This window comes from Solenopsis invicta, chromosome 1 (assembly GCF_016802725.1).
Source record: "Solenopsis invicta isolate M01_SB chromosome 1, UNIL_Sinv_3.0, whole genome shotgun sequence".
In the NCBI taxonomy this organism is placed as follows: Eukaryota; Metazoa; Arthropoda; class Insecta; order Hymenoptera; family Formicidae; genus Solenopsis; species Solenopsis invicta.
Window position 1 is genome coordinate 10,560,324 of NC_052664.1, and position 23,042 is coordinate 10,583,365.

General features: G+C 32.5%; 1 long non-coding RNA gene across 2 annotated transcripts; it reads right to left on the reverse strand.

Moving 5' to 3' along the window:
• Positions 1 to 4,282: 4,282 nt before the first annotated feature.
• LOC120357903 lies at positions 4,283 to 22,840 on the reverse strand. 2 transcript variants are annotated; one of them, XR_005574909.1, is made up of 3 exons: positions 19,738 to 22,840; positions 14,213 to 14,371; positions 4,283 to 4,369 (listed from the first exon to the last, which is right to left on the reverse strand). It is a non-coding gene; the product is annotated as an uncharacterized LOC120357903 (long non-coding RNA). The 2 variants fall into 2 exon arrangements; XR_005574908.1 differs by having other exon boundaries at positions 22,098 to 22,833.
• Positions 22,841 to 23,042: the final 202 nt, after the last annotated feature.

Genomic DNA, 23,042 nt, shown 5'->3' on the forward strand with positions numbered 1-23,042 from the left:
GCCTCAAACATCTACTATGCTAGAATACAATAATTTTGTAAAAGTTTTAGAAGATCACTTGTATCTTAAAAAGAACATTTTAATTGCACAACATTGATTTTTTTCAACGTATCAAAACAAAAATCAATCGTTAGCCAAATACAAAGCATTTCTACGCCCGGCACTGATTTACACACAAATACGCTTGATTCACCTCGCAAACTTAGCAATTCTCCTCCATGAATTTCCACCATTCCTGTCCCAAATCTTTCCGCCAAACCATCCTATCACTTCCCCCTTTGTTTTCCCCTCCTCTCAAACCATCTTACTCCCCGGTCCCTCTCGGTGCAGAAGAATGGCCATCCCCTATCGAACCCCGCGCAGATTCCCCCGAATCAGCCTCCAGCCAACTCACTTACCAAATTTTTTTCTAACAGCCCCATCTCTCTTTCTCCTCCTTTCCCCGAATCTCCAATCCTTGGGTCACATGAACTACCCGAAGAAGAATTTTATCCTGAATTTCCCACCCTCGAGTTTCACGACTTTGAAAAAGAACAATCTTCCCCCTTATCCGCTTCCAGCGTGCAATTCTTCGAAGAAGTCCCCTATCTACCTCCCACTCCCCGGTGCTATTTCATCCCCAGTCCCGATCAAACATTTGAATCCACATTGATGTTTTTCCTCTTATCCTCTGACGCCTACCAGACGGCTGTTATACCATTGGATCAACTGGTTTTAACCTAGACGAGCTTCTTGCCGTTCTCCAATCGTCGTTAAATCAACCGCGATTACTGTACACAAAGTCTCCGAAATAAATATACTTTCCATCATTAAGCATCCGATTTCTCCACCCGTTCACCCAAACAATGAAGTCGTTACTACAATTATAAAAGGCCCTTTCGGAATAACTCCCTACCTAACCTTGATACATAAAGGGCACGTCGTAACAAATTCTTCGATCTTTTGTAAAAAAAAAATGGAAGAAACAAGTTTCATCGATACAGAAAAATTAAGTCGCAAATGTAACATCTTAAGGATAGAGAGTCCGTTACTCTTTTGGGTCCAACTCCGGACAAGTGAAAATAGCCTGAAAAAACTTCAAACCGAACTAGAGTTTCACATGAAACAAAAGAGAAAATATCTAAATCTATGGCCCAAACAGATACGAGAAGATAAAATCATTACAATAAGAGAAAAGGAAAAATAGGAACACGGGTTGATCATGAAAGTTGATCAAGCTCGTGGAATGGCGCTGATAGCACTGGCCGATTTGAGCAAGACAACTTGGAGATTCTTTAAGGATCTTTATTTACTAGAAGAAAGATTCAAGAAACTTTCCTGACAAGCCATCATCTGCGGGCTAGTGCATTATAGCCCCGCCAACTCCTACGGACACATTGGCTGCGAAAACTCGGGCCCTTTGCCGCCTCCTAGTGGAGGGAGAGAGAGGATGGATCCGCATTAAATACCCTCTATGGCGTGGGGCAGCTCTCGTAAACTTAACCATCCTTGGATCAAAAAACAATTCCATCATCCATAAGACGATTCACCTGAAAGAAGCTCTGATATATTTAGGCCACGCCAGTGAAGAAAAGGATAGAGTAACAGTGGATACCTTTCCCACAGTATAAGATAAGACGTTCGCGTATGTGTATATATATATATATATATATACAAACAATAAATTAAAAATTATATACATATACAATTAATAAAACGTTACACCACTGAAAGTAAGAAAAAAAGAAAGAGAAAATGTACTAAAAAATAAATTTAACTTAAGTCACTACGCGGTTTTTTTCACTAACCTTTTATGTATTAAATCTCGGTTTTGTACTGAATTCTCTACTTATATACACATTCAAAGTTACAAATATCGAGAATAACGCAAAAGGAAAAAAGAATCCTATATATATATTCGTACATATAATTATTCAAAATTTATACCATAATTAGCGTAAGAGAATAATAACAAAAAAAAGAGAAAAGAAAAAAACTCAGATTATTAAAGGACACAAAAATGTCCAAACTTGAAAATATCAAATTTGTAACTCCCGTAAATAAGAAATAAATCACATTTATACAAAATCATATCAGATTGTTAGATTCTTTTTGATCCTAACTATTAGAAATAAGAGAGCGCTAATTATAAGAAATTCTACTAACATTAAAATTAACGAAACCAACAGCTAAGTTGTAAACTTAAAAATTTTCATCGTAAAACAAACGGTATACCCTTCCTTATCTTTCTACAATTTATTAATTAAATAACGCTACTTGACCGTAAATTGCAGCATACAAAATGCCGATATATCCTTACTGGACTGAAAATCAAAGTGCCACCTCCCCTCCAGGAACTCGTCAGAATACTTATCGGCACCTGATGAAACTTCGGTGTGTTACCACGCTGGAAAAATGCCGTATTTATCAAAGTCATAAAAATTACCATAAGATCTGTGGAACCTGCCACGCGAGACCAGATTACTCTTTGGCCAAAAATCGGTTTATGGGTGCGTTGCTCCACATAACCTGGTCCATAATGACTCCATAGGCCGTGGAACAAATTGCGCATTCTGCGAAAGGTAAGCATTAGACCTGCGGACGAGTGCCGAGGATGTACCGAAGAATTCCAACGCATTAACGTCGTCCGTCTGTACGAGGGAAGGGGAGTACAAGTGAAGGGGAGTACAAGTCTCCACATGAACCAACGGCTAACTAGAATTTAAACGAACCAGCCAGGGTCATCGGCTTGAGGCAAGACACGCTTAAGTAGTTGCCTCACGCGATACACTCTTGATCTTTTAATAACATTAACCGCACTAAAGATAAAAATTATATGGCGGATGTCAACACGGGGTCTCAAAACTCGCAACGGCCCGATGCGAAGATTCCGCATTGACTAGCGAGGGTAGTGAGGTTTTAATGTGACAGGTAGTCACGGAGACTGTTATATTAAACCAAACACTTCTCACTCGCAGAATCATAAATTTGGCGATCGACATGCCCCATCCGAGAATTAGTCTTGCCACCAAAACTATATATGGAATTCGTGACCCAAATATCCTACTTCCATCCCTTCACAATACTGACACCTTTTGACCAATCATAATATAATTAGACAAACTAAAGAGATCCTGATTGGACTTGACCGAACCGTTGGGGGATCAAAAAGTTTTGATTCACCCACGCCTTTGATATAAAAAAGGCTGCATAGAGCCCGGAACATCACTTGCTGTTCATTCTCCCCATTTCTGCCATTCGCTGCTCTCATACTCCAGTTTAATCCGTCGCACATTCCGTATATCCGAGTTTGTGATGTTCGGATTCATCCGTGATACTTAAACTCGACGCGGCCCTTGTCAAAATTTAGTCAGTAAGTTTCTTTGCAAGTTCTGAAAACCCTGAGCGCCAACCGTTGATCACCCGTCCGCGGTTTTAAGCCAAATCCGATTTTTTACTATATTTTTTTAAACGTATAAAATAATTGAAATTTATTTACACTTTGGTATCATTTTGTTCATATTTTTAACTACATGTGACTTTTTTTTAAGTCGTTTCCTATAAAAATGTCCAAGATACAAGCTGCCGTCTATCAAAGGTTATCATCAGAGATTGGTCATTTGCGGGAAATATGGAGGTCACAGTTTTGATCTGAAAGAAAAACGGTGAATGTTCTGGATTATTGACCTGTTTTCTAAGAACATGAACAACTTTGCAACTGAAAATTCTGAAAATTGAATGTTTTAAGGGTGTTTGAAAAAAAGTTTTAATTTTCACCACTTTTTGCAATTGTTTTGCAATAAAAAAATACACTTTTAATTAAGATATCCTTCTTTAAGTTAGTTCATGTTCTTAGAAAACATGTCAATAAGCCAGAACATTCGCCATTTTTCTTTCAGATCAAAACTGTGACCTCCACATTTCCTGCAAATAACCTGATGACTTTCGATAGATGGTAGCTTGCATTTCAGACATTTCTATAAGAAACGACTTGTTACATGTAATGACTTGAAAAATGTCACATGTAGTTAAAAATATGAACAAAATGATACCAAAGTTTAAATAGATTCTAATTATTTTATCCGTCTCAAAAAAAATAAAATACAGTCTAAACAAACAGCCTCCTAATGTGCTTTTTCCCTTAATGCTATTTTTTACGAATTTTTGCATTGAAGATTATTTCGAATTTCACTAATGTTTCTGCGTTTCCTTTTACGTGATTTATTAAAACATTTATGCGAAATTTAACATTTTAAATAAAATGAATATAGTCACGCATATTGCTGTTGTTCTTTTTTCTGAAATATCCTCAGCAATTTCAGTCTATTTACTGATTCTTTTCTTCTGCACCTTAAGTCCAAATATTTTGCATTGATGATGGATGGCCGACCTGAAAAAGTACAGACAAGATTAATTGGTATCGTTATCAAAAATATTCTTCAACATTTATAATATATTATTTAATAACACTTTTAAGTAGCTAATTGGCTCTAATTGAACAGTTATAAAGAGTTTATAAAGAGTTATCGTAAATATCACATAAATTTTTTATTTATAAAAATATGTAAATGATATTACAACAAATATTTATTCTTTTATTTTCCATAAATATTGTAAAAAAGATATAATCTACATTTTAACATTAAAAAAAAATTTATAATTTTTCCTTTGTGTACATAAAATACTTATATAGTAATTTAAAAAAATAAATAGTAATAAATATTTATCATAAATTTTGTGTGATATCTAGGATATACGCGAGTAATCTGCATCCAAACTCCAAAATGATAGACTCCAGAATAACCCTTACAGAAAAAATCCCGAAATTTCGGGATATACCCTGAATTTTTAAGGGTTTACTCTAAAATTTCGGGATAAACTCCGAAATTTTGGGTTTCTCTTTGGGGGTAACCCTCAAATTTCAAAATGTTTTTCCAAATATTCCCGGGTAAAGATTGAATTCAGTGTATACTCCGAAATTTGGGGATTACTCCTAAATAGAAACCCTAAATTTCAGGATAACCTCCAATTTCACTTTTGACTTTGTCCCCGACATTTTGGAGTATACCTCCAAAATCTTTCAAGTTAAATTGCAAAATTTCGAAATATAAATATTTCGAAGACCTCTGGATTTTAAGGTATACACTCAATTTATTTCAGGTTTTATTCCTTTTGCCAGCAATATTTTAAAATTTTATATTCCTCAAACATGTTTCAGGGATAAATATTGTAACTCTAGAATGATTTTTTAAATTTGAATTTAATAAATATTAATATTTAATTTATATATTTTTGAAAATAATTTGAGTAGTATCACAAAAACAAAATAATGTATTAAAAACTATTTTTAAAATGTTACCCCGTGTGGATTATCTAGTCCCCCATCAGGCGATTTCTTTGAAGGTACATTGGGGAATGCTCACCGGATGGTATCGAGAAAACAAAATACTCCGGATGGACCAAAAATTAGCAATTTTGAAGCAATGGCTAAAATTTAAAAAGATACTTGTACCTCAGGTGGTATTCCAAGTAAACCCGGCAAACCACTCTCTACAGAGGCAGACCCCAAGAATTCTATCTAGGAGAGAGGGGCAACCATTGCTTGAGGGTAACTCTTGTGACGAGTCTGTAGCACTTAGAATAAAATGTTTATCTTTGATAAAGAAAAATTGTCTACTACATGATGGTGTTGAGGTATGAGTACATTTATACTATGCGATGGTTAGCGTGGAGCTATTTATGGAATTGTAAAAGTATGAATGTAGCGAGCGTCGTTTCTAGAATGATTGCGTCAGATCTACTTCAACCATTATTAGGTGAACATGTCTAAACATGTAGCAGCATAAGTAAACTGAATTTTATAATTAAACTAGAAGCTTGTGTATTGATATCCAAATCCACTAAACAATCCAACAATTAATCTAACAGATAAATTAAATCTCTTGAAGCTAGATTGGTTAACTTAGAGAATCGAAAGACTTTCTACTACATGGATGAGGATGAATTTAACTCTCTCAAAAAGAATCAGACTGTAACTCCCAGAAAACAATGAGATTAAATAATTCTACTGAAAAGGGCTAAAAAGAGGAAAGCTTCCAACTCACCAAAGACTGAAAATGCTCCACCGTGACCAATTCTTTCTTTTCAACCAACTTCTAATAATAGATTCAAGAAGGAAATTGCTCCATCACCAATTTATACTAGTGGATTAAATGATATTATCAGTGTAAGTAACTGTTTTTATAAAGTGACTTTTAAGGATAAAATAACAACTTTCTTCTGGTGACTTGAAGATCAGTGCTCAAACGGTGAAAAGTATTGTAAAATCACTAAATTGTTCAACAAACTAGTAAAGCAATCCGAGCAAAAAAATAAATAGCATACTTTTGCCGACAAAAATGCTCGCTCTATTAAAGTGATGGCAATTGTCAGCTATCGTGTATTGGCATATTAGTACCAAAGTTGGATGTTGTTATCGTTTTGTTATTTTTTTACAGTAACAAGTGTTACTTTTTTATTTCTGTAACGATAATGGTTACATCGTTAATGTCGTTATATTTTTATAGTAACGGTAACAAATTTAGCCATTCTTTTTATCATTACTTTAGTTCCTTATTATCTATTCAATCGATCAAGCGCTGATTGAGCGTTGGAGTCGTGATTGGATACAAGTATTCCGAATGAATAATTCTATTTAAATCAAATAACAGTAAATTTTACTGAATTAAAATAATGCTCAATGTACATACAACTGGAAAATTTGTGTAAATATGTGATTAATCATTAAATTAGTTTAAAATTAATTTGTTGTATTCATCAATATTTGATTAATCATCACGTAATCAATCACAATCATTCAAATATGATTACAAATCGCAATTGTAATAAGATTCAATAAAAGAATGATATTCTTGAGTGTACGTGGAATGTTTTTTTTATCACACACTAAATAAGTTTTTCTCATTTTTTTATATTAAAGGACTCCACACGATTTGAACACAAAAAAACATCTGTTTTTCTCTAATTTTTAATATGTTAAATTTTTAATATGTTAATATGTTAATATGTTTAATAATTTCCTGACAAAAATTCAAATAACTGATAATGTTTTTTCTTTACACAAATCGTACAGAATTCCTTTAAAACTTTATATTTATTGTTATATAAAAACTTAATATTTCTTTTGTAAAATATTATTGAAAAAATTTGCATTTAATTTTGAGATTTAAAATGTGACGAGATTTGAAATCTAAAAGCAATGTTTAATCTAAATTTTAATAAAAATTGTATATTATAAAAAAATAAAAAATAAATAAAATATTAATATAAAGAATTAGAAAAATTGTTATACAAGTTTAATAGATATAAAAAAAGCTATATTCTACATAATTATATTTTGGAGAACTTGAAGTTTTAATACTTATTATTACATATAGTATTGATTATTAAATAATGTAATTTTAAAATCTAACAGCTTAATACTTCAGCATTACAAAAAAGTAACGAAAACGTAACGAATTATTATTTTCCAAGTATCGATTACAGTAACGCACTACTTTATGAAATCAATAACGAGTAACAATAACTAATTACTTTTTTACAAAAAATAACAGTAACGATAACGCATTATGTTTTTAAAGTAACGTTTCCAATCCTGGTAATTCTTATATTAAAATCGTCTAAAATACCATCTTAAGATGTCATTAACTAATCACAAAGCTACAATAGTATTTTAAGATATTACTTAAGACAAATTTGAAATAAAAATCAAGCGTGATTACTAGCTCATGTATAAATAGTTACATATATTTAATCATTTATCATTTAATTTATTGATTTTATTGTCACTTTTGTTATCTTTAATTCATTCACATTTAAAAAAAAACATACAAAAAACCCCGCACAATCCTTATGAAAATTGAATATTGGTGGAATTGACTACAAAGTTATAAATTTTGCAAGATTATTTAACATAAATTAAAAATTGCAAATGCAGTTTACATCTTTCAAAAACATAAACTCTTATCTTTAATTTACACTCTATTAATGAGTTTTATGCAATTTTTATTCACTGAGTTATCCAACATTAAAGCAAAAAAGACCATTGTTGCTTCAGTGTTGAATAACTCGGTGAAAAAACATTATACAACACTCAATAAGTACACAAATTAAAGATAAGGATTCATGCTTTCAAACACTGTAAACTGCATTTGTGCACAATTTTTATTTCATGTTGTGGAACTTTGTAAAATTTGTAAAAAATTTTGAGATTTAACACGTCCCTATTTAAATCCGTGTAGTAAACATCGAGTAAATCATTTAATGAATTATCAATTTCAAAACTAAAGATTTTGAGCTTTAAAATGCTTTTCTGAACATTACTTTACGATCATTTTTGACAAAATTAAACTTTTTTGAATTTCGCCTATTTTTGAGAATCAGAATAGATGATGCTTTAATTGTGTTGTCAAATGTATATATAAACATTAATCATTAAAATCTTTTATGATTAATATTTATATCTTTTATCTTTATTTTCAGTTCATGATCCATCATCAACTTAATAAGTTTTGATTGATTTAACAGGAATATTAACAATTATTATCAAAGAATGCATATAATAGTATTTTAATACACAATAGCTTAATTATAGTTTAATTTATAAACTTAATTATTAATTTAATGCTTTATTCGGTAAATCCATAAGTTAAATTAACCAAATAAGCAATATTATATCATCATCTATAATTTTTTTATGAATTATATGTATAAATGTAATATAACAGATGTTATACATTGTGTATAATGTTACTATTGTTGAGTAGAATATTGCAGTATTATATAAGACGGTTACTTGATTACTAATATTGTTAGTTGGTGTTTAGTGAATAATAAATTGATCTAACTTTTTTTAGTCATCAAACGATATTGAACTTGTAATTGAGCTACAGAGAGCAAAGTTTCTAACAGAAAACAACCATACCAGAATACGCAGTTCAATCTTATATACGTATCGAAAGACTACATACAAAAGAAATAAGAAGAATTTATATTAATATATTCAATGGTTAGGTATTAATTTAAAAGTGTAATGAAAGCGTTCGTGTAATGAAATGAAGGGCGTGTTATCCTGCTCAATCAGAACATTTATACTACATTATTCAAAAGTCAGTTTACAAAATTGAAATCTAATATAATAAGTATATTCCTTAGATATAAAATATTTTATATCTAAGGAAAATACTTATCACATAAGATATTTTATATCTAAGGAATATACTTATCTCATTAGATTTCAATTTTGTAAACTGACCTTTGAATAATGTATAATGTTTGATAAATGTTCTGATTGAGCAGGATAACACGCCCCAAAAGTATAAAATAATTTAAATAATGTATCGAACGCTTTCAATACATATTTAAATTGATACCTAACCGTTGAATCTACATTAATATAAGTAAATTCTTCTTATTTCTTCTGTATGTAGTCTTTCGGTAAATATAAGGTTGAATTGCGTATGGTTGTTTTCTGTTAGGGATTTTGCTCTCTGTAGCTCAATTACACGTTCAATATCGTTTGATGATTAAAAAAAGTATTTTAAAGAGTTGTAAGGCGTAATAGGCCGTCTAACATAAATTAAAAATTGCAATTTTATTAATAAATGCAGGGCGTTACGGTGTCTTGTTTAACAGTTGCTAAGCACTCGATTTTCAATCAGCTGCTCCGTTTAAAAGACATCAATACGTTTATTTAAATATTTTCGTTTAAATGCCCACAAATGTAATTTCGAATAAAGCAATTGTAAGTACCTCACAGTGTGTACTCCTTATAAATAAAATATTTTAAAAGCAAAATTATTTTGAAAAATAATTTGGTTTTTTTTTTAAAAGAAATTTTTGTTTGTGTGGAAAAAAATTTATTATTATAAATAAACTTATATTTCATTTAAAATACACATAATATTCAAAATAATTAAGTTTATCCAACAGACTGCAGGAGGTCTTTTTACAAAAGGTTTATCTATAAAAACATATTATAACTAAACATAACTTAGCCCTTAAACACACCGATCCTGTAAAATACGGAAACACATTTTCGGATCTGGGACACTTTTTTAACTTTGAGAAACTATAACTTTGATTACAATCAATATTTTTTTACAAATCTTTTTTTTTTTTAATGCAAGTTCAGAATCTCAGGAGTGTGACTGCACAATTGGCATTGCCAAAAAATAATTTATTGTGAAGTTATATAAAGAAAAAACCATTAAGCAAAAATGAGAAATTGGTCAAAAATCCACTTTTCCTTCAAAAAATCATATCTTTGCAACAAAAAACTTTTAAAGATTTTCAAATACGGCGTTTTAAAGCTAAAGAGTCACATTTTCAAAATAATATTTGGCAAAGTTATTCCTTTTAAAAACTATAATTATGTAACATGGAAAATATGAAGTATTTTTGGGCATCTAAAAATCCACTTTTAAAAAAAAAATCATATCTTTGCAACAAAAAACTTTTAAAGACTTTACAATACGGCGTTTTAAAGCTAAAGATTCATACTTTGAAAAAAAATTATATTATTATCATTTTTATTAAAAAATGTACTTATGTAACAAGGCGAATATGAGGTATTTTTGATTAATCGTGTCTAAAATTGAAAATTGATGTGTTTCATGATATATTTTGGAAAAAACTCCCTTTTCTACAGCATTTTATAGTATTCCAACATTTGGACAGAGTACATGCGAGTAACATCTGCAAACCGACCAGTTCGAACGTATTTTGTCCAGCTTTTTTATGTAAAATACTCACAAAAAAGTTTCACTTACACACTATATGGGTCGCATTTACCCTAACAAAACTTTGCTACCGTGCCGTTCGAATTCTAGTTGACCAAAAAAGTTGATCAACCATATCAATCAAAAAAGGAGATTTCTAATTTTTTTACGTCTTGGTCCGAACCTCCTATCTCATTTCGTCTTCACACAGGAAGCGTTTGAAACTTCATATGGGGTCTCTCAGACCCACTTATGTGTTTAAGGATTAATATAGATTGGAAATATACAGGCTAATAAGAGTATATTGCAGTTGTTAATGCGCAAGTTCAGTGGCAAGAAAATTAATTGTTTAAACTTGCGCATTAACAACCGCGATAAGATTGGAAATATACAGGCTAATAAGATATACTCTTATTAGCCTGTATATTTCCAATCTATTGACAATTTGAAAGTACCATTTCGGTATTATTTTAATTAATAATTTAAAAAATTCTAATAGTAATTTGTTTATAACAAGTAAATGTACTAAAAGTTATCAATTCTTATTTGCTCTTTTAATGGTGAAATTCAAATTACACAAAAAGAAATTACAGGAAGGAACTATACTTTTAACATACAATCAAAATTTAAGGAATTTAAAAATATTCTGGATAAATCCATTATACAATTCATTGGTAATCTGTATTCTCATATGTTGTTAACTCAATCAATAGTTCAAGAAGTAATACAAAATTTAATGGAAAGGTCCCAGATGTGTGCGCACAAAACCAGTCGGACACCGCAGGGTTTTTCAATCGGACACACAACGCTCCCAATCAGACACAGTTCCAATCTCACACAAGTTGAAACGGATACACAACGGTTGCACTCAGACAGTGTAAAAAAACGACGTTTACAAGGCTAGGAAATCTGTCACACGGCGAGAGAGACATTGAGAATGTGCAAATAAGAATAGTAAATCACACACGCACGCACGCACGCACGTACGCATACACATGGGGGGTGTAAGGGAGTGATCCGTAGGCCCACGAAGAAGAGAAAGAACTACTATATGGCTCTGAAATAGCTGAATAACAGAAAAATTATATAAGTACTTGATATACTTATGTAAACTAAATTTGAAAATCTAAACGCTTTCTCAAAACAGCATTTTTGCGAATAATGTGCATATTTTTGTAACCACTTCTTCTGCATATGGTCCTTCTGTAAGTATATAAAATTGAATTGCATACGGTTGTTTTCTGTTAAGAGGCTTTGTTCTCTGTAGCTCAATTACACATTCAATATTGATGTTTAATGACTAAAAAAAATTAGAACAATGTATTATTCAATAAACACTAACAATATCAGTAACCAAACAGCAGTCTTACATATTACATTCTTACTCAACAAAAATAACTATACACAATATACAATGTTATATTACGTATATATTATTTATCAAAAAATTATATTGATATAATATTGCTTATTTGGTTAATTTGACTTATTGATATACCAAATTAAAAAATTAATAAACGGAAAACAATCTGTTAATCTAAAAAAAATAAAATTAAATATGTCCTTAAATATACATATATTATGTGTACAGTGCGATGCAATGATTCGAAGGATAGATGGCTGACTTACCGACATCACAATCTAGCGTACATTGTATATGTTAGACTGTGGCGTCGGTAAGTCAGCCATCTAGTATGATCTTTCGAATCATTGCACCGCAGTGTACAAGAACTTTGATTCTGTCCATGAGGAAATTTTTCAAACTGAGAAGTCACCACTTTCTATATACTCGCAGTTCATGATTAATGAAACAACTAGAGCTTATTGGTCGTTACCATAGACTTATAGCGATTTCGGCTGAGGCACATCGGTGTGCCACCTTATCGGTGACACACAAACTGGTCCCAACTATTTTCTCAGGTCCACTTTGTGTACACCCAATATGCATTTGTGAGGTGTATCGAGCCCAGACAAACACGCGGCACCACTGAGAGACTGACATTATTTGACTAGCCAAACACGAAAGCTGCACCGACACCTGAAATGTGCAACTGGTGTGCCCTAGCCGAAATCGCTATTAGGAAACTATAGACCGAACCTAAACTGCTATCTTAGATAAGAGAGGGTGTGATAATTGATGTAGGGGGAAAAACGCACGCTAGCTTATGGGCCAGAGAACGAATAAAGGATAATTTCGGTTAGACTTGGAAATATTTGGCACGTTTACGCATACGTGAAGCCGAGTTTATCTTCTATTTCCCCTTACCGTTTATCACCAACCCGGCAAGAATACGCTTGGGGTGTGGTTGTTACGTTAATCATAAACTGTAAGTATGTAGAAAGATAGCGATTTCTCAGTTTAGAAAATTTTCCCATGGACAGAATCAAAAACCTTGGGTGTATATACATATACAGGGTGATTATTAATGGCTAGAACAACTTTTTACCATAGTAGCATGACTTATCGACACATTTGTAATTTCAATATCATATTAGAAATTACAAATGCGTTAGTAAATCATGCTTTTATGGTAAAAAGTAGTTCCAATCATTAATAATCACTCTCTATATATAATTATATAATAATTATACATAATAATTATGTGTATATATGTTTGTGTGTGTGTGTGTGTGTGTGTGTGTGTGTGTGTGTGCGTGCGTGCGTGCGTGCGTGCGTGCGTGCGTGCGTGCGTGCGTGCGTGCGTGCGTGCGTGCGTGCGTGCGTGCGTGCGTGCGTGCGTGCGTGCGTGCGTGCGTGCGTGCGTGCGTGCGTGCGTGCGTGCGTGCGTGCGTGCGTGCGTGCGTGCGTGCGTGCGTGCGTGCGTGCGTGCGTGCGTGCGTGCGTGCGTGCGTGCGTGCGTGCGTGCGTGCGTGCGTGCGTGCGTGCGTGCGTGCGTGCGTGCGTGCGTGCGTGCGTGCGTGCGTGCGTGCGTGCGTGCGTGCGTGCGTGCGTGCGTGCGTGCGTGCGTGCGTGCGTGCGTGCGTGCGTGCGTGCGTGCGTGCGTGCGTGCGTGCGTGCGTGCGTGCGTGCGTGCGTGCGTGCGTGCGTGCGTGCGTGCGTGCGTGCGTGCGTGCGTGCGTGCGTGCGTGCGTGCTGCGTGCGCGTGCGCGTGCGCGTGCGCGTGCGCGTGCGCGTGCGCGTGCGCGTGCGCGTGCGCGTGTGCGTGTGTGTGTGTGTGTGTGTGTGTGTACATATATACAGGGTAATTATTAATGAATGTCCCCACTTTTACCATAGGAGCATGATTTACTGACGGATACGTATTTGTAACATATAATTATATTAGAAATTACAAATGCATGCTCCTGTGGTAAAGAGTGGGGACATTCATTAATAATCACTCTGTGTGTGTGTATTCATATATTTATATATTTATACATTTATATATACATGTATGTATAATTATTTATGTAAATACAAATTAAGAAGCACTCTATGATTGATAATATCTTACCAAATATATTGTTTGATTTATCTTTAGGTGTCCATTCTTTAAGAAACTCGTTTTGAATTGCAAAGTTTCTTCTTGTTTAAAAAATTGTAGCTTATTTTTCAATAACTTCAGTCTAAAGTTCTATATTGTGCTTTAGCCATAATATATCTCGTTGAATATCTGAAAATAATACATTATTTAAAATATATTTACCATAGTTTTAATACAACAGAAGATAATTAGTTGCACATTATAACTTGTCATTTAACAATGTTATCTAACTATTTAATTATGTATTTATTAGAGGAATAGAGAATATTATAGCTACTGTAGATATTACGACTACCACCATTATCTCCGTTATTAGGTGATGAATTCTAACAATTGTTTATGGAGTCATTCAATTAGTAACCCACCGTTTTTTAGTGGCGTTAGTATGCCAAAACATAATAATTGACAATTGTTATAACGCTAATTTTTACTTTTGAGCACTTCTAAACTTTTTCAAAGTATATTTTACCATTTAATTAAACATACATACTTCCTCATTGTTTTAAAACTTGAGCGTATTATCACACGAATGTATGTACACTAAAATGTTTCTTGTTATTTAACTTTTTATTCGGCTGTACACACTTTGAGTTGTTCAAAATTAAACAATAAAATAAGATTTTGTTAATATGGTTTTTTTAAACAAAATTTTCATATTAACATATTTCTTCGATAAATCGATTGTTACTCTAAAGGCGATGTTTAGAAATATTAAACATATCATTTTATGTTTGTTGTTTAATGTTAAATGAGGATAAAATGATATTTCTAATGATATCTCTAAAGTCTTTAAACACAAGAAAATTTTAAATCAAGAAAATTCTAAACAATAAAAAATTTTTTAAATATATTTTTTTAACAAAATATTGTGTTATTTTACACTAAATTGATTTTTTTTAAATTATTTTTAGGCTAGCCGTATTACCATCACTTTTTTTCGTCTACCGGTTATGCAATGTGTATACTTTTATAAATCACGTCCTAAGTAATAAATATTTCATTACTTTGAGTTTAGAATCTGTTAAACAACACTTTGACGAATAAAATCGTTCCAGTTTCAATATAAAATATTGATTATAAACAAAGTTATTCAATGAAATGGTAATAAGTGCTATATTACCCTCTTCTCCTCTAGATTATTTCAATTATTGTACTCTTCTCAAATATTTTCTCTTGTTGCTCATCTGAATTACTATTTTTACTTTTCCTTTTCTTAACGTAATACTTATCACCACATTTATATATCATATTTCTACATTTGTCCATCAACTTTCCTCTAGCCATTCTAGGTTTTCTTGTTGGTGACTCATTTTTGGATACAGCTAATATATGTATAATAATTGAAACTACTATTAGGAAAAAGACAGGTCTACAAAGTTTAGAGGGGTGGGGGGGAGGTCTTGTGCTTTGAACTTTGAAAGATGTTACAATAGGATTATGATGCACGGAAAACGACTACGTTGTCCGTTTTTTCCATCACTTTCCATTTTTTAAATAATTATTGAATTTAAAGCATAAATGCATCACGTGCGCGGTGTCACCTACAGTACGCGATCATACTCGAAAGGAGATTCTCTCTTCTTTTCATCACCATTTTGTAAGTAATTACAAAAACAATATTTTTTGGTTTTTATTTTTTTATGATGTCCTCTCGAGGCTGATCGCGCACTTAGGTGACGCCGCGCGGGAACTCATGCTTTAAATTCAATAATTCAATAATTATACACTTTTTAATAAATGGTCGAAAATTAATTTAAAAAAAAAGACTTAAACTAGAAACATACAGCTATAAACCTTAAATGGACAAATATTTAAAAAATTTTTTTTTCAAATTACTTGATTTTTTTAATTCAAAATTTATAATTTTCTTACCATTTTTTACGATTTTATCAAAGTTTTTTGTTTACGATTTATATAAAACATTTTGTAAATTGCGTAAAAATATTTTTAGTATTGTGGGAACATTTCTGTGTAAAATGCTATAAAGCTGACCTCGCTATCATTTTTTTTTAATCAGAAAAAATTTATAAAAAAATCAAGTTCGAAAAAAACTGTTTTTGCAGTTATTTAAAAAAATGGAGGATAGTAAAAGAAAACGAACAACGCAGTCATTTTCAGCGCATCAAAATCTTATAAAAACATCTCTCAAAGTTCAAAGCATAAGGCTCCCCTAAATTTCGTAGACTTGTGTATAATTTTAGAATTAATTAAATTGTATTGTAAATGTGTTAAGCGGCTGAAAAATATAATTTAGAAAATAATTTAAAAAAAATTAATACATGTTTTTATATAAAAACGTTATAATATATACTTAATATCTCCAAATGTAACTATAAATATGTCTTGATATTATATTAACCAATTTTGTTCTTAAGAGGGTATCCTAGTTTACACGGTCAAAAAAATCAATTTTTTTTCATAAATCAAATTTTGTACAACTCTTCAAAAATATGTTCTTAAAATTTTAGAGTGAAATTCGAAGTCTTTCGGTAAATGCAGCGCTTATAACCGAAGCGTGGTAGACGGGCATAGTTCGTAGCACGCTCCGCTTCTTAGTTGTTTGCTTCTATTTATAAAGAAAAAACATTTGTCAAACAAGTATAGATCAGCATTTATATACATATATCTGGTTTGAATGCGTTGGGCATGTGGAAAAACGAATGGGCACGCAACTCCGAAACACAAAAAAACCACCAGCTAGGTGGTAAAGTTAACAGACTTTATCAAAAAGCTTACTTTTTATAAGAAATATAAGTTCTGTGTCCGATATGCAAAGCAATATGGGCAACGTTAGAACATTTATGCTCAACAAATAAAAACCCGCGGCACGACAAACGTCCAGCCAAAGCCGACAGTTGGTGCAAATATCGAAAGTTCGAGGCGGCGGATAAATTGAAAAATTATAATCATCCCTCTCCACTCCATTCAGATATCAAAGAACGTCTACTTCCAATTTATTTGAACTTATCAAAGAAGATTTATTAACACAATGTCTGGATGGACATACCCAGAACGTAAATAGAAGCTTTAATTTCACTATAGGAAAACTGATGCCAAAGCATCTTAATTGCGGTGTAAAAATCGTTCAAATCACCGCGTTTCTTGCCGCCGGCATTTTTAATGAAGGATACTGTTGTATTAAAAGTAATGAATGCAATAGACATTATTATTGGAGCAGAGTGCAAGCATTACGCAAATATAAATAATGCGCAACGAATATCAAGGCAGGAGTATCAACAGCACAGAGTTGCACAAAAAAAGCCCGAACAGCTCGTAGGGTGGCCCGAATAATTCAAAATGACTTCAATGAGGAAGCTGAGGAATTACTGTATGGAATAATAGGTCCCTGGAATAACAGATTAGCCTCCAAACATTATATTGTAAGTACTCATATAACTACAAATTTTTTACATTGAAAACTTTAAACGCGTTATTCTCGAAATCAGTTTTTTGTATTTTCTTCAATTTTGTGTACACGATTAAAAAAAAACTATTTTACCAAATAATTTCGTACGAAGCTCGTTAGTTAACTACTACTCTATATGATCTTCGTTAAAAAAAGCAAGAATAACAATTTTTTGCATAAAATGATGGACTTAGTAGAAATATAAACTTTTTTTTAAAGTCGCACAAAGTTTTAATTTATATATATTTTTTTAATATTTTAGCTTTATATAGAATAAAACTATACGAAAATTATAAATGTTTATTGTTTCTTTATTTTAAATAAGAATTAAAATTCTGAGATTGTACAAAAGCAACGGCAACGCGTAAAATTTAAAATTTAATTTGTTTGTTTATAAATAACAATGCTTTTTGGAATAAAAAATTTTTTGTACTCTACAATAGTTATACTAAAAGATGCAAAAAGTTAAAAAACTATTAACATTATTTTTTCTTTAAAAAAAAATTATGAAAATTATTTTTTTTCAGTCTCCTAAACTAGGATACCCCCTTAATGGAGGATTTAAAGTATTATAAATTTTATTATAATATTTTAAAATAGTGTTTCTATGTGGTGATGTAGTCGAAAGCGTTTTTAAATCAAAATTTAAATTATTAGAGGGTACACTGTCAGATTTGACAGGTTCTATGTTGTTTTTATTATGGAAAGAAAGCGGTTTATTTTCGCGAATACTTTCCGCATCTACTAATGTAAAGTTCTGTTTATTATTGACAATAATATCAGTAAGATCAGTTATCTCCGTGAGATTGGTTTGTGTGATATTTGATTGTATGTACATTGTCAAATATCTAAAAAATATGCAACATATATACATATAAAGAAGAATAATTAGTTATAAAATAATAATTAATGAAAATAATAATTAAAATATTTAGCAATTACAGTTTATTATTTTTTAAAGATTTATTACAGATATGTATAAATAATATTAAATATTTTAATATTTACACAATTTACTCATAAAATAACAATAAAACTATTGGAGATTGTACAAACTAAATTTCATCTTCTTAATAACAAAATGCATTTCAAGAGAAAAGATCTGGGCTAATATTGCAACAAAGATAAAAAATAATGTTTATTTAACCAATTATGTATAATGCAACAAAAAGCAGATAAGTGTCACCAACGTTGGTGAATTCTAAAGAAAATGTACGTATCATTGATATTACCGTTACATGAAATCTGTTAGTTTTTGTAACTCGCGCTTTTTTTGTTTGCTATAGATTAACAACACACATGACATTTAGTTATTTTTCGTTATGTTGGTACTTGCCACGTCTGGCTTTTTCCGCCTCCTTTTCTCTTCCGCTTTTTGTGTGTCTCACGCTTTACGCATAATGTAACTTGCGATATATTCTATCTTTCACTTTGTAATACCAGTACCAAATAAAATATTAAAACTCACAAAATTTAAACAATTGATTAGTTCCGGACTCTCGAAATTGAAATACAATTAAGTGGAAAATAGGCTGCTAATGAGAGTCAGCGCGGTTCAAAGGCCGGTATTCATAGTCGATTCTTATTTCAAAATCGTCTTAAGTAACGTCTTAAGATGTTAATACGGCTCTCTGATTGGTTGATGGCATCTTAAGATGATACTTAAGATGATCTTAAATATAAGAATCGACTATGAATACCGGCCAAAGAACCCAATCATAAGTATAGATATTGATAAGTATAGATATTGTGGACCAAACCAGCAGGAAATTAAAAAACAAGAATTAATGAACATCGCAACCACATTAATTGGAACACGCACAGTCACTCTGCAATTACAGAACACAGACTTATTTGTAATCACGAATTTGATTGGGAGAACATCAACATCTTAGATAATGAGCGCTACTTGGGCAGGCGGTTGATTTCCGAAATGCTACATATCCATTTACAAGATAAAAGTTTCAACTTACAAACGGACACCGAATATTTGCATCATGCGTATCTTTCATTATTGAGTAAATTATAATCGATCTAATCCGTCAAAATGATACAAGATTAATTAATTTTTTTGTAATATTCGACTTACCGTCAAGTTATTCTATATATTTTTGGTATTTGTAAGATACTGCACTTTACAGCAAATCGATAAAGAGTCAGCGTTCACTTTTTTTTCGTTTGTTCATGGAGTTGGGTGGTCAGGATGAAAATTAGAGATAACTCACTGCTTTTGTATATGGCACAAAATGTCACGAACGTATTTATTGTCTGGCTCAAATAGATTTACAATAACTATAATAATTACTTTTGCCGAACGTGAATGTATTGACGGTTAACTGGTCGGAAACCGAACCGGGGAGAGCAGTAATTACGTAATCCGATACCACTTTACGCACGTGGTACGCCGTATCTTTTGCACAACTTGAATTAAGTTTCCCAAAGAACCGCGTAATGAATAATTTAATTTAATAATAATGAGAATAATTAATAGTGAGCGGAGGAGGCCTTACTACGCCCCGAAGCTCTCTCACTCTATCCAACCAAAACTCAAATTTTTAATCCCGACTTTCTTACACGTGACACTCATACCGCGCTCTCGATGCTCTCCTCCAGGCATGGCTCACAAACTATAGCTCGAGCTTTTCCGCTTTCCCTTCCACACGCGCGAGTCACGTGCACATACCGTTTGTTTTCTGTTCCTGAACTCCCTGAATTAGTGTGCACTTAAAATGAAATAGATATATATTTGAAAGTTAGTGAAAGCAAGAAGAAACGTTCCAGTGCAGTCTAGTGCAGGAATAGAAAACAAGCCTATTCTGTAGCATAGTAGGGACCGAGAGCGGTTGTATGGAGGGGATAGGTGGATCGCGAAGTCAGAAGGAAAGACGGGAAGAAGCAACCGTCCAAAGAGGGAGCATGTTCTCCTCCTCGCATGCTTCGTGGGCGCCCACGGGGCGTCTCCTCAATCCTGCTCCCTTTTCTCGTCACCTGACGCTCTGCGCCCTCGCTTCCTCTGTGACCCATTCGGCTACTATTCGCTATCATGCTCCTTATAGCTCGCTCGATAATTGTTATGTTTAAGATTCTCTTACAGTATTCATACATTTGAATTTGCCGTTGATTATTTTCAACCACCTGCGTAACGTTCAAGTAAGACGGAATATTCCGATCAGTTAGTACGGACTAACTGTAATTCGGACCCGTGAGCACGTGTTGGGGTGAAACAAATAACGTTTGAGTGCTTACTTCGTCAAAAGAAATTGATTTCTTCAAACAAAACTTATCTCAAGCTTCATTAGTCGTCATCAGCTCGAAATGAGATCCATGAGTACATACAATCGCAAGTAAAATAATTTTTCGACATCTAAAATAATCATTTGACAATTATATGGTGAAGTGTCATTTTTTGCGACACGACGATGAGAAAATATAGTCTCAATTAGAATAATTTTTCGAGATTCAAAATAATTACACGACAGTTATACAGTTAAGGATCATCTCTTGCGATATTTTCACTGTTAAAAATGCCACCACGGATTTGTCAAACCGTTGGCGACTGGGATGCTTCCCGTTTTCGATGACTGATGACGGCTTCTATTTCTATTGCCTGTTCTATTTTTTGTCACGCTGCAGCTGACTCCAAAGCGAGTCGAAATGTTTGTTTTGTAATTTTGAATTAAATAAATGATTCAATATCTATACTTATGATTGCGCTCTTTGAACCGCGCTGATTCTCATTAGCCTATTTTCCACTCATTAATTGTATTATAAAATCTACTGGCACAGAAAAGAAAAAGCCGACAAGTATTTTGAGAAAATGCATGACCTCAATGGAGAAAAACGTAGTAAACCAATAAATTTATTGGATTTACTTAAAGATTTAAATACAGCTTCGATTTGATACGTGCAATAAAAAAGAAAATAATGAAAAAAATAATGAGGGTGTAGATAATATACAAGCATCAATATACAAGATAGTTGAACAAAAAATATAGAAGAAACTAAAAATTATAATTCAAAAATTGCGAATATTTTTGAGAACGTTAACAAAACAATAAAACCAAAGAAAAATAATATAAGCATTGTTCTAAAAGAGTTGCTTGCGCAAATACGCAACTAAAAAACGAGCGTTTTGAAAAATTTTAATCTTTACTGATAGATCAAAATGAATTAAGAAGTAAAACATTAGAACAGTGCAATGTGACGAGTTTTTAAATGTTATGACAAATTTTATTTAGTTAAAGGCACAAAAAATCTAAAAGAAAAAAGCATTTTTCCTGAGATTCTGATTAATGTACGTGATTCAATGTAATATATACTATTATTATATCTGATAATTTTCATTATTTTCTTTTAAATGTTATATTTAAAATATCAAAGATGTTAGTCAAAATGTCCTTTAAATTGTATTAATATTTGGGTTATATAAGTGTATTTTAAAATTGATACCAATGATACTCTAGACGTCTCTGGTCCGTCGGATAAGAAATGCACTCGTGATCATACACTTTGTTAATTTTATTGTTTTATTTCCACCTACGCCCTGAGGTTCACTGAGAATCGGGTAATGACGATAGGTACGTAATGACTCAAGTTTACCATCATTCACTTTATAATAAAATTAACAATGTTTATTAATGTCTTTCTTTACAACTAATTATAAGTATCACTTGCGCTCGCTGTTTCGTGTTTAGCCTTGCGTAATCGTTTCTTATGTTCCTATTTCGCGCACATTCTCTGACCACGCATACGGTCAAATAATTCTTTACATTGCCGCACTCGCGATTCTTTTTCACGGTCTACGCATCCTTCATATTATTTATGCGCACTCCCGAAAATCGCACGGTTCTTGTTCAAAATTAGATTTCATGCACCGATTTTTTCGTGCCACTTGTATAATAACCAAAAATAAATTAAACTAATATACATTTTGAAAAAAACATAAATAAACGACAATAATATACTCTCCAACTTAATCTAAGATCGACTCTGAACATCTTCCATTACATACTGACTCCTCATCTGCCGCGCTGTGGCGTTTTTCTGCCATGATTTTACTCCCATCATAGGGCTTTCGCCGCCCGGCGGCTCGAGACTGAAATGTACAGCACGAATGCTGGTTCGCCTGCATAATTACAGATAAATAAGTACAATAACCGAAAAGTACGTTCTTTGCCGCTTTACTTTTTCTTTTCTTCTCGGTCCACTGTCTTTCTTTTTCTCTCTTCCTCGTGTACACACACACACACACACACACGCACACGCACACACACACACACACACGCACGCACGCACGCACACACACACACACACACACACACACACACACACACACACACACACACACACACACACACACACCCTTATGAAAACTGCCGAAAAAAGTACCGAAAA